At 41.6% G+C, this 13,734-nt stretch overlaps 1 protein-coding gene across 1 annotated transcript in view; it reads left to right on the plus strand.

The window, feature by feature from the left end:
• Positions 1–13,734, plus strand: part of LOC145390725 (uncharacterized) — a 78,506-nt gene that overhangs the window by 1,720 nt on the left and 63,052 nt on the right. The window lies entirely within an intron of this gene.

Below are 13,734 nucleotides of genomic sequence, written 5' to 3' on the forward strand. Positions count from 1 at the left end.
AAGGTTGTCATCTCAAATGATGGCAGCGGAACCCTCCCCAGCACTTGCTGGGTCACCTCTGCCACCTGATGCAGTACATCTTTGACCAGTGTTGCTGACACAGGGTAAACTTGAGGTAGCAGCTTTCACCACCTGTGCTACATAGATTCCTTTCTAGTGTCCCAGGCAGCAACAATTTTTTAAAATAGCATGCTTTATATTAAACACCTTCCGAAATATTTTTTATTGTCTTTGCATGAGGGTTTGCTACTAGAGGTGTTAGTAAGTCAACCTCGGCCTGCCCACTCTTCAGATACCATTACTGCCAGCTTAGTCCCCTGGCCAGTTGCCTCTCTCACAGCCTCATAGTTGGAGGTTGTGGTGGCCTCCTTGTCAATAGGTTGAACAATACTAATGGTGCTGGGTGGCAGGAAAACACTTTAAAAGAGATATTTTTCTCTCTACAGTGCATCTTGGTTGTCTATCTATCTATCTATATACCTAGGCTGCTTCCCCCAGGGAAAGGGAGGTAGCCAAGACAGGATGACACACTCCCAATTTACTCATCCATTCAAACACATTCATTCGCATCTTAGCCCCAAAGGGGAGAAGGGATAGATCCTCACCGCACCACACCGCACGAGGGTCAACTGCGCAGTGCAGTCAGTGACATCCGCAGCAGGGCCCAACAGCAGAGCTGGTTTACCCGTGCCACATCATAATAGACCCATCCTCTTACCCGCACCTGACCTGATCAGCTGATCAGACCAAATGCGGGAGAATATCCCCTCAGGGCTGCGTCATCATTTATTCATTCACAATTTCTCTACATTTATTTCTTTCACGCACAGCCACCTCTCAGCCTTACACCTCTCACATCAGATCTAGTTATCTTTTTCACCAATCACTTATTATCCTTTCTCTCCATATGCCCAAACCATCGCAACACCCTCTGCTCAACTCGATCAGCCATCTCCTGAACAACTCCAGTTCTCCTTCACACTTCATTTCTCACTCGATCCATACGCGTCACTCCACACATACTCTTCAGACACCTCATCTCCATTACATTCAAACTTTTCCTCTCTGCTACACTCATAATCCATGTTTCAGCCCCATATAACTCAGTCAGTACCACAACACCCTCATACAGCCCTCTCTTTACATCCATTCTAAGCGAACGACATCTAAACACTTTTTTCATTCCTCCCAGCACCTTTCCTGCTTCAGTCATTCTAAACTTCACTTCTGCATCTATTCTTCTATCCACAGCAACATGTGACCCTAAATACTGAAAACACTCTACCTCCTCAAGCAACTCACCATTCAAAACTATATTCATCCTCCTACCATCTACTGACCTTGTACACTTCATCACTTTACTCATATTCTCATTTACTTTCAATTTCCTCCTTTCACACACCCTTCCAAACTCCTCTACCAACTGTCTCAATCTCACCCCTGAATCAGCCACCAGTGCAGTATCATCTGCAAACAGCAGCTGCTTCAGATTCCACTTTCTACCATCAACATTCACCAGACTCAGACCTCCACCTAAAACTCTTGCATTCATCTCCCTTACAATATCATCCATATAAATATTAAACAACCAAGGCGACATCACACATCCCTGCCACAGCCCCACTCTCACGGGAAACCAATCACTCACAGTATTTCCCACTCTTACACACACTCTACTATTTACATAAAAACTTTTCACCCCTTTTAGTAACCTACCATCAAGTCCATACAATCTTAAAACAGTCCACAAAGCCTCCCTATCAATTCTATCATATGCCTTCTCTAAATCTGCGAATGCCCAAAACACATTCTTGCCTTTCGCTAAATACTTTTCACACACTTGTCTCACAGCAAACACCTGATTCACGCATCCCCTCCCTCTCCTAAAGCCACACTGCTCATCACCAATCACTCCCTCTGTACCCTCTCTAACTCTCATAATTAACACTCTACCATACACCTTACCTACAACACTCAACAGACTTATACCCCTAAAGCTAGTACATTCATACTTATCATCCATGCCTTTATACAACGGGACCACACAAGCACTTGCCCAGTCAATTGGCACCATACCTTTCACAAAGCACACATTCAACAATCTTACTAACCAGTCAACAGTAGTCGTTCCACCACCCTCCAGGCATTCCACAGCACACCCATCCATACGTGCAGCTTTCCCTGTTTTCATCTCCTTTACTGCCTCCTGTACTTCCTCCTTTGTGATCAAAGAATCATTCAACTCTCCCAACACATTTATTCCTTGCATTGTTCCATCCGCCACAATCTCAGCCTCTCTTGGTTGTGGGGACAAAAAATTTTATCGAATTTCTGCAGCACTTAATGTTGCCCATCCCTTGGAATATGCATCAAGTCAACACCCAGCATTTTATTTTCTTGATGCAACACTCTTGGCTGTGTGAATATATAGATCGCCAAAGGCTTTATCGTACATTCACCTGTGGTGTTACAAACAACAAAATAAGGTGCTCTTTAGAGGTCTTGTACCCATGTGCCAAGCTTTCCTCCTCCATCTGGAAGAGGGAAGGCATTTCTAAAAAAGACTAATTCATCCATACTGAACACCTGATCTAACTGTGACCATTTTTCTCTGCTACCTTCCTAAAAGACGCAGGGAAAGCCTTGGCCACAGCCATGATCATAGCTCCTACCTTGCCACACACCTGAACATAGTGCCATTCTTTGTGCTCTTGGAATCTTGGAAACCAGCCCTTGCCAGCAGAGAAGGGTGGAGATTTTCAGCTTGCATCACTTGAGCAACTTTTCCGTAAACTCAACAGCCTTTCGGTGAATGATATTACTCTCCACTGCCATATTCACTTCCCTCAGAGGATAGAAGAACTTATAAAGCACTTTCTCCATTTTCAATAACACATCACTTCTTACAAGGAACGTATTCCTATGCCGTTGTCAGTTCCTAGTTGAACTGTGCGCTTTATCTTTTCACAGCATTTTTGCACTGTAAGTGCTGAGCAGTGTAGACCATGCATTCCTTAGCGTTAAGTCGACGGACAATCTCCCTCTTCCTCTCGAGAAACAAAGGCACACACTGAGGCCTCTCATTAGCACCACTGGCGGGCACAGCGGAAGACCAGTAAGCCATGATACTAGGATCACATAGGACTTTAAACGCAAGCAGGGAAAACCAGGGGCCAAGGTTGGCTGGTGGAGGCAATGGGGAAAGGGAAAGGAAAAGGAGAGAGAGGGAGGAGGAGGGAGGGTGCATTGTGCACATGCACAGCAGCCATGTTGGTGTGCGTCACCATGCGGGGCCTTTGAATGTCGTCACAGAGGGGTTCTGACATCTGGGATTTCCCTGCACAAAATTTTATTTATTTATCTGTTTTATTTATTTATTTATTCCCCACATTTACTGGGCTGGGTCAGTGTTTATCTTTCCATACAAAACATGTTTAGTGCAAATAGGTCCCACTTAAATTGAGGGTCTACTGTATGGTAGTAGACAGTATAGAACTAAGAGCCTTATTATGAAAACTGACAGCCTGAAAGTATGAACAAATCCCCATTTTTAATTGATGACTTTAGAAGTATGTTGATGTAAGAACATGTCGACCTTTCAGTATCATTACCGACTACGCCCTGTAAAGGGAGGCAGGTTAATCACATATAACAGTTACAAGTGTTCTGGGGCACTGATGAGGGGCCTACATGTGGTGATGCTGTGCACTCTGGGTGGAGGAGTTTCAGCATCCACCTAGGAGTCAAGCTTCCCCATGCACTATTTTCCTGCACCTCACCAAGGCAAGAACCCTGGTCCAACCTTAAGGAGGCACTGCCTACCACAAGGGAGTACTGGATCCCAGTAAGGTGTATGTATTGTACTGTACCTGTGGGACAGCCCAACATAAACATTTGCTTACCTGTGCTTATCGATGGATCTCTTTGGCCAGAGAGACTTGAATTAAGGAACAACAAAAATGTGTTCCAAAATTGACTATATAAAATTTGGACTTTGCATATACTTCTTGCACATACAGTTTTAATAATATAACCAGAAGCATTACTTAGTGAAACAATTTGCCAGCATTTGGGATTGAGATAATAGCATATAGAAGTTATACTCACCCTTTTTACTATACCTTGGCCTACAGTTGACATCTTTACATCTTGAATATAGAGTTGTGGCAAGAGATGACAACTAGAATATGATCCTTGTCACAAAGAAGTGCTGTGGAAAGAATGCAGAGTCAGTACCCTCTCTTTCTGCCATTGAGCTACATAAATCAGTTTGTAAAAGAACAAAATTTAGGGCCATGTTGGTTTGAAAAGAGTGTAATTTGTCCATCTTTACTCGGCAGAGGTTATCACACTTGTGCAGCCAGCCAGTTTACCATACCTAAATGGCAGCAGAAGATAATAAAAGTACTATGGCCTTACAATCTTTACTTTTTTTTCTTTTTTTTTTTTGTGAGTAGCACTATATAATATTTTTAACTGTAGTACAACAGCACCCCCCCCCCAAATAAAATCCTGATAAAGAAACTGACATATACTGTATAGCAAGGAAAAGGAGAATTAAAAAAAAAAAAAAGTGACAGTGAAAGAACAGACAGAAGCACCCAGTAAAAAAAGATAACATTTAGCAAGAAAAAAGTACATCAAACCCATGTTATATGATGAACCAGTATGTGATGAATCCTTTTTACGGCAGTGAAAAGTTACAGCCCCATTTCATTATACAATAGAATTTTTACATTTACAATGTTATTGATCACACATGAAGCCTCATGGTCAGTATACGATAGCTATTTTTGCTTATGCAATCGGCCCCATGCAAGTCTACAGTCATTTGTTTTTCAAAGATGGCCTTTGAACTCATCACTATCAGATGTGTTGGTGTCAGTGATGGAAGAGTTGTGTGGTGTTCGAGTTCATGCAGCAAGTGAAGTTCAAGGAAGTGAATTAACAACAAGTTTAGAGGAGCTGGAAATGTGTTTTTAGACTCAGTTGGGTAAGTGACTCTTGGCCAAAAACTTATCCCCATGGAACCCATGTTATAATTGACCCGATGTACAATAGTTGGTTATGCGATGGATTTTTTAAAAACACATCCTCAGCGTAAGATGAAGGCATCTATCTATCTGTCTATGAAAGTGGAGACATAATAAGCAAAAATTTCCAGTTAAAAATGGTGACATACAGAACAAAAAAAGAAATAGCTACTCAGTATAAAAGGTGACATTATCATAAGCAAAAGTACCTGGTCGAAAAAGTAACATAAGGAAAGAAAAGGAGTTCCCAAATAAAGGTGACATATCAAGCAAATTTGCCTGGTGGAAAAAAGGTGGTGAACATTGTGAGAAAAAGATAGTTACCCATTTAAAAGAAAAAGAAAAAAAACGATATATGACCAGAAATTTCTATACTTGACCTGCCATCTGGTGCGTAAAACTGTATGATTCTCCCATTCATTGTCTGGTTTCCAATTCCCTCATTTGCATATTACCTCCTCTTAGGATACTGAATTTTCACTATGCCTACTAACCTACCATAGGGTACTTAGTGGTAGTGTGAAGCAGTATAACTTGTGTGATCAACCCTTCTGATTTGAGAACATATTTCTTCTTTTTATTTTTGCAATATTCGAGGTAATTATTTTCAGCATATGAGAGCTTTTGAAGTAGGAATAGACATAGCCTTCATTAACTCCCTACATTCTAGGTGACTCTTCTAAATGGACTAAATCATTTGATAGTAGTAACAGAATTTAGAATATGTCATTGGATTGAAAGTGTTAAGACAACTGGATAAAGTACGAAGATATACCGGTATTTGCGTAAATTTTACAGTTTTGCACGCGTTGTGAAGTTTCATCACAATGTAATGCCCATTTCTTGTTGATCAAGCGTATATGTATTGAAAATAAAAAATAAAACCTGTGTAGCTGCCCTTTCATCTCTTCCTTCCTTCTTTCCTTCCTGCCTCTAATGTCCTTTCCTTCTTTCTTTCCTCTTCCTTCTGTCTACAGGTGCCTCTACACTGAGTGATAAACCAAGTGGTTTCCTGTACACCAGGAAACCATTTACTACGCTGGGTGGTAAACATATAACTAGGCAATGGTGCCTGGTGATCTAGTGGGTAATTAAGGTGTTCCAGTCGGACTGAGCCTGTGTAGGTATATATCCAAGGGGTGGTTGGGGTTTATTGCTTATGTAATGCCACTTATGGATGAGTGAGGCTGGTCACTCTCACCTTAAATGTCAGGACCAAATTGCCTAGCCCCTGGCATCTATGCTCCTCATGGGGCAATTCAGATTTTGATGATGTATATATGTATGTACTCTATCTAACATTAATTTGTTTTAGTACACCGCTTCCTGTCCGATCAGCGAAGTGAAGCAACGTTGGGTCTGGTTAGTACTTGGATGCGTGACCATCTGGGAACACCAAATTCTGTTGGCATAACGTTCTCCCTACGTGTCAAGTGGGGTTGGTGGAAGATTAGTGCCCCTCCCTGTAAAACAATTAACTCGAAGCCCCTGGCCACCCCGTTTGGGATACATGGCGTCTGGCAATGAATGAATGAATGAATATGTCAGTATGGAAGGTTTCATTGAATCAGGCTTCATAGAGATTATTTTCAATGTGAGAAATTTATGTAAATCATGTGCTTTGCTCTCATATAATTTTTATGGTCCATTGATTGTTTTGAAATGGGCAACTTGGCTTTGCAGTAATATATTAGTAACATGTTGAGTGCAACAGACTGGCCATGATTGGTGAAACGAATGTTGAGGGAAGAAATGTTGTGGGATGATAGCTAAGCAACTCATTCACATGACTTGGACACAGACCTTTCCAGGTGACACACACGATATCATGATATCCAGGAAAGTGACACAAGTATACGGGGCTCTTGAGTAGCAAGTCATTTCTAGAATGGAAATCAGTAATCCACTGAGTAAAACTGACCCCAGTTGCAGGCGAGGTGGTCAGTTCAGAGGTAGTGCAGCCCTTTGTGATGCCATGCTTAGCTTGAGCTAAGCATAGTATCACCTTAGTCAGGAGTATAGTTAGCTCCTGTGTGTGTATTCAGTTTGTGACTGTGTGTCTTTTGTTGTTGTTTGCATGTTTCATGCATTGTGTGTGTGTGTGTGTGTGTGTGTGTATTTACCTTATTGTATTTACCTAATTGTGATATACAGGAAATGAGCTACGCTCATGGGGTCCCGTCTCTGTTTCTCAATAATTAAATTTAGCTTTAAACTCATTTAAGGTTTTAGACTGGACGATCTCTTTGTCCAGGCTATTCCACAGGTCTATACAACTATAAGGAAAACTATATTTCTTGATATCCTTCAAGCAGCTTGGCTTCTTCAGTTTCATTCCATGTCCTCTTGTTACTCTCTTATCCCAGAAAAACAGATCTTTGTCAATTTTATCTACTCCCATCATGGTCCTGAACACTGCAATCATGTCGCCTTTCTTTCTCCTTTCTTCTAAGGAAGGCAAATCCTCCTTTTCCAGCCTCTCTCTGTTCAACATCTGCCAGACTGGAGACCATTTTGGTTGCTGTTCTTTGTATTCTCTCAATATTGTTTATATCTTTCTTTTTGTGTGGGGACCATACTACTGCTGCATATTCTAACCTGGGGCGAATCATGGCCACTATAAATTTTTTCATCATCTCCTCATCCATATAATGAAAGGCTACTCTTATATTAGTCAGGAGTTTATACGTCTCTCTAACTGCCTTGTTAATGTGTTTTTCAGATGACAAACTGTCCTGGACCAGCATTCCCAAATCTTTCTCTTCTCTCGCTTTTGTGATTTGTTCATTACCCATCAAATAATTCAGTGATGGCCTCTTGGTACTTTTACCCATTTCCAATATTTTACATTTCTTTGCATTGAATTTCATTTCCCACATCTGGCTCCATTCGTGTATCCTATCCAGATCCTCCTGCAGCATTTTACAATCCTCCTCAACCTCTACCTTCCTCAAGATCTTTGCATCATCAGCAAACAGACTTGCATAACTGTTCACTCCATCTACCATATCATTTATGTAAATCAGGATCATTACTGGCGCCAACACCGAGCCCTGTGGGACTCCACTTATTACTTCCCTCCATCCAGACATCCTATCCTTTTTTACTGTCCTTATTTGTCTGTCTCTCAAAAAGTCTTTCATCCATTCCAGGAGGTTCCCCTTCAGTCCTCCTATATGCTTTAGTTTCCACATTAGTCTCTTATAGGGTACCTTGTCGAAGGCCTTCTCCAAATCTCATTACACACAATCCACCCAACCATCTCTCTCCTGAAGCACATCAATCGCTCTTGAGTAAAAACTCAACAAGTTGGAAACACATGACCTTCCACTTCTGAATCCAAACTGACTATCAGCCAAAATATTCATCTCTTCCAGATATTTTACCCATCTATCTTTCAGAATTCTCTTGCACAATTTTGCGACCATGCTGGTTAGGGATACTGGTCTATAATTCAGGGGTTCTTCCCTGTTTCCTCCCTTATAAATTGGTACCACATTTGCCCTCTTCCATTCTTGAGGCACTTTCCTCTCTTCCAGAGAACACACAATTAAAATGTGAATCTTATCTGCCAGTTGTTCTCTGCATTCCTTCAGAACCCAATTAGAGATTCCATCTGGTCCTGGGGCTTTCCTTACATCTTGAGTTTCCAGTAATTTATACACTTCCTGTACTTCCACTTTTATATCTTTTATCAATGCATTTCTAGTCACTCCCTCCCCTTCCACAAACTCCTTTTCATTAGTGAAAACTGATTTGAAACATTTGTTCATTATTTCTGCTTGCACTGCCGCATCTTTATAGACTTCTTCTACTTTCGTTTGGTGATTCCTTCCTTTTGTTTCAATTTGCCATTGACAAATCTATAAAACAGTTTGGGTTCATCCTTACATTTGTCTATTATACCTTTTTCAAAATTCCTTTTTTCCCCACTATGTATTTTGGGATGATTTAATATGTGTAGTGGGTGGTATGCAGGATGAGATAGTGGTTTTGGGAGGGGACCTAAATGGTCATGTAGGTGAAGCAGCACAAGGTTATGAAGGAGTGCATAGGGGATGTGTGTATGGTATAAGGAATGCAGAAGGGGAAAGGATACTTGAGTTTGGGGAGGCAACAGACATGATTGTGTGCAACACATATTTTAAGAAAAGAGACAGCAGGTTAATTATGTATGAGTCTGGGGGAAATAGCAGTCAGATAGATTATTTTCTGGTTAGGAGGGCCGATAGGAGGTTAGTGAGGGATGTTAAAGTTATAGGAAGTGAGGAGTGTGTGCAGCAGCACAAACTATTGATTTGTGATATGGTGCTTAAAGAACGAGTGATGAAAAAGAGGATTTATGTACCTAGGAGGAAAATATGGAAGCTGAAAAACCAAGTAGTAAGGGATGCCTTCAATAGCAAGATGAGGAGAGTGGTGGCTGAACAGGGAGCTGTAGACAGAGGCGTTAATGAACAGTACAGAGCCCTCAAGAACAATCTCTTGAGAGTTACTGATGTAACAAGTGGTTGGACAAGAGGACCACCAAGACATAAAGTAACTTGGTGGTGGGATGAGGGTGTAGAAGCTGCAGTTAAGGAGAAAAGAAGGCTTTTCCGGGAATGGAAGAAAGGTGGTAGCAAAGAGGAATATTTGCCTGCCAAGCGGAGGGCTCGAAGAGAGGTATACAGGGCAAAGTCTGAGTCACACAGACTTTTACTTGATAACCTAAATCATGGGGAAAGGAAAAATATGATATTTAGGGTGGCAGGTCAGGTGAAGAGGGATAATCGGGATATTATGGGTGAGCAGTGTGTGAAGAATGATGAAGGAAGGGTAGTGGTGAACAGTGAGGATATTAAAGATGCATGGAGAGAGCATTATAACCGGTTATTGAATGAGGAGTTTGACTGGGACAGGGAAGGTTTGGAGCCAGCAGATCCAGTGTCTGGCCCTTGGCCTTTGATTGATGCTGCTACTGTGAGTGAGGCAATAGCCAGAATGAAGGTGGGGAAGGCAGCAGGTGTGTCTGGGTTGACTGCCGAAATGTTGAAGGCCTCAGGAGATATAGGGGTCAGGTTAGTCACTGACCTGATAAATAGGATTATTTATGAGTGTGTTGTCCCAGATGATTGGCTGAAGAGTGTAATTGTAAATGTGTATAAAGGGAAGGGTGATGCCCTGGAAAGAGGAAATTATAGAGGTATAAAGCTTTTAGATCAGATAATGAAGGTAATGGAGAGAGTTTTAGAAGGTATGATTAGAGAAAAAGTGAATATTGCTGAGATGCAGTTTGGGTTTATACCAGTTAGGGGGACCACTGATGCCATATTCATTGTTTGACAGCTTCAGGAAAAATATATTGGTAGGAGAAGGGATCTTTATTTTGTTTTTGTTGATTTGGAAAAAGCCTTTGACAGAGTCCCTCGAGAGGTGGTGAAGTGGGCAATGTGAAAGCTTGGCTTGGAGGAGTGGCTGGTTAGGGTGGTTATGGCTATGTATGTGGGTGCTCACACCCAGGTAAGAGTGAATGGAGATTTGAGTGACGAGTTTTCCGTGAATGCTGGTGTGCATCAGGGGTCAGTTTTGAGTCCCATGTTGTTTATCATGGTACTTGAAGCCCTTTCATGTGACTTTAGAAATGGACTCCCGTGGGAGTTGTTGTATGCTGATGATTTGGTGTTGAATGCAGAGAATGAACGGGAGGTGGAGGAAAGATTTAGGAAGTGGAGAGATGGTATGGGCACAAGGGCTTAAGGGTAAATGCAGATAAAGCAAAAGTGATGATATCTCGGGTTGGTGGCGGTACTGTCAGAGACGAGGGAGAGTGGCCATGTGCAGTTTGCCACAAGGGCGTGGGAAGTAATTCCATCTTGTGCAGTGTTTGTGATAAATGGGTGCATAAGAGATGCAGTGGTATCAGAGGTAGACTGCGAGATAATGCTGATTTTATGTGTATGGCGTGTCGGGGAGAGCAGGTGGAGATTGTCAGACGTAAAAGGATTGAACTTGCTGGTGAATCTCTTGAGTGTGTGGAAGAGTTTTGTTATTTGGGAAACATGTTGTGTGCTGGAGGTGGGGCTGGAGCTAGCTCTGTGGCTAGGTTGAGAAGTGGTTGGATGAAGCTCAGGGAGCTCTTGCCTCTCCTGACATTGAGAGGACTCTCCCTACGTGCTAAGGGGTCTTTGTATGCAGCATGTGTTAGGAGTGTAATGCTGTATGGTAGTGAGACCTGGGCAGTGAAGGAGGAGGATATTTGCCAGTTCAGACACAGAAATGACAATGATTAGGTGGATGTGTAGTGTGTCCCTGCTTCCAGGGTCTGGGGGGGCTGGGTTTACGATGGAAGAGTTGAGAGGTAGGATGGGGGTGGAGTGTATTGGTGCTGTGATGAGGAGAGGTAGATTGAGATGGTTTGGACATGTGGAGAGGATGGGGGATGATAATTGGGTGAGGAAGGTGAGAAGTGTTAATATTGGGGGTGGGGTTATGAGGGGTAGACCAAGAAAGACATGGGACGAGGTCATTAAGCGTGACCTCAGGGTTGAGGGACTGAACAGGGCGGCTGCAATGGATCAAGCAGCATGGAGAGCTGCCATTAGGTGACCAAGGCCGATGCATGCAAGCATATTGGAGCCTTTAAAAACGAAACAAAACGACATATTCTTGTGTATTAGTTTCTAGTTCTTTTATATCCTTCCTTTGTTTTGTTGTTACCTCTCTTTCTCCAATTGTTCCATGCTGTGTCTCTCCCTTTTTTTGCTGTCATTCACCTCCTGTTTTCTTTCCCCCTTACTCTTGGCACAAATTTTTCCACTCTCAAGTTATAGAGGCCTAGAAAAACATCCCACTTCCTCTGTATCTTTCTTGTTTCTCTTAATTTTCTCCAATCTGCGTTTTCAAAATATTTTTTCAATCCTGTAAAGTTTGCTTTCCCAAAGTTGTATCTTCCCTGCCTATAAAGCACGTCTCATGGCTCCACATTTTCTGTTCTGTTACCATCTGGAACTCATTGACCACATGATCACTTTTTCCAATAGGACACAGATATTTCAAGGAGTCTGTTACATCAGGTTCTTTGATAAATAGTAAATCTAGTCTTGCTGGTGTGTCCTCACCTCAGAACCGTGTCTCTTCTTTGACCCATTCCATCGTCACATTGTTCACTGTTATATTTAATAATATAGTGCCCCACGAATCTTCGCTGCCTCCTGAGTCCCATTCCTCCCAGTTCACCTCTTTGCAATTGAAGTCACCCATTAAAAGTATATCGTTGCTTTTCTCGATCTTTTTCTGTAAATAACTAGCCATGTCTGACAACATTTCCTGGTATTCATCATCACTCCATGCTCTTGTCTCAGGGGGAACATACACTACCACCATATCTCTCATGGTATTCTCTCCAGTTTCTAATTCCATATTTATCACATCAGCCCTGCCTTCTCCCATTTCCATGGTATCAACATTTATATTGTTCTTCACTGCTATCATCACTCCTCCTCTCGTTTTTCTTTTCTGTCTCTTCTCCACAGTTTGTATTTACCATCTTCCATATGAACATCAATATCTTCTCTTAATTTGGTCTCTACAAAGCACATAACATCAGGTTCATGTACCCTCAAAAAATCGTTGATTTCTAGCCTTGCCGATGTTAAACCATCAACATTAGTATATGCCACCTTCACATTATTTTTGATGTTTTTTATACCCTCTATTTTCCTTCTCTCCGTCGGTACCACTTCCTTAATTTCTGATCCATGACTCTCCAGTAAAACAATGTCTTCTCTTCCTCTGTTCTCAGTTCATTTTTTACCATTGCTTCCTTTACTAATTCCTTTATTTTAGCTCTTTCTTCCTCATTTGCATCTCTCCTTATCATTTTTTAACCCTTCCTTGTCTGATAATTTCCATGTTCTACTGATAATTTTGTTTACTGTTGCCTGGGACTTAAACTTTACCTTCAGCGGCCTTGCCCCTCCTTCCTCATACTTTCCTGACCTAAACACCTCTTCAATCTCTTCTTGAGCTTCGTTGTTTTCCTCCATGACTACTGATATTATTTGTTTAACCTTACTCAGTTCTTCTCTTTCTCTTTCTGATCTTATTGTCATACATTTTTCTTTAACTCCTGAAATTATTACACATTTTTTCTTATCTGCTACATCCCTAACTAAAGATTCTCTACTTCTCAGTACCCTAACCACTTCCCTCTCTACCTTTTCCTTGCTTTGTTGTTCTATAATCTCTTTCAAATTTACATTTCCTTCTTCCTGAATTTTCTTCCACCCCTGATGTTGCCCCTTGATTTCTTTAATGTGCTCATCCTGTATTCTTTATTTGGATTCATACTCATCTAGGTTGCTGTTCATCCTGTCCCTTTCTTCTTCCATTAGAGGCAGATTCATTGCTCACTTTTAATTCCGTAACTTCTCTTTCTTGTTCGTCACTGCATGTACAAACATTTTCCAGTTTATTCTGTAGAGTTTTGATCTCATTTTCCTGTTCTATGGTCCATTCCTGTAACTCTCTAAGTACTGTCCATACCTTTTTTATCTCCTGGACATTCCTTCTGCTGTTTTCTCTACTTCTGCTACTCTTGTTTGGTTCAACTTAATACTTCCATTTCCCACATGCTTTCTAGTGAAGCCCTCAAACTCTCTCTCGCCAGTCATAAACAAAGCACCGTCCCTTTCTGCCATGCATCAACCATATAGAGACT

The sequence above is a fragment of the Coenobita brevimanus genome, chromosome 15, assembly GCF_032717465.1.
Source record: "Coenobita brevimanus isolate Jiangsu-jjx chromosome 15, ASM3271746v2, whole genome shotgun sequence".
Lineage (NCBI taxonomy): Eukaryota > Metazoa > Arthropoda > Malacostraca > Decapoda > Coenobitidae > Coenobita > Coenobita brevimanus.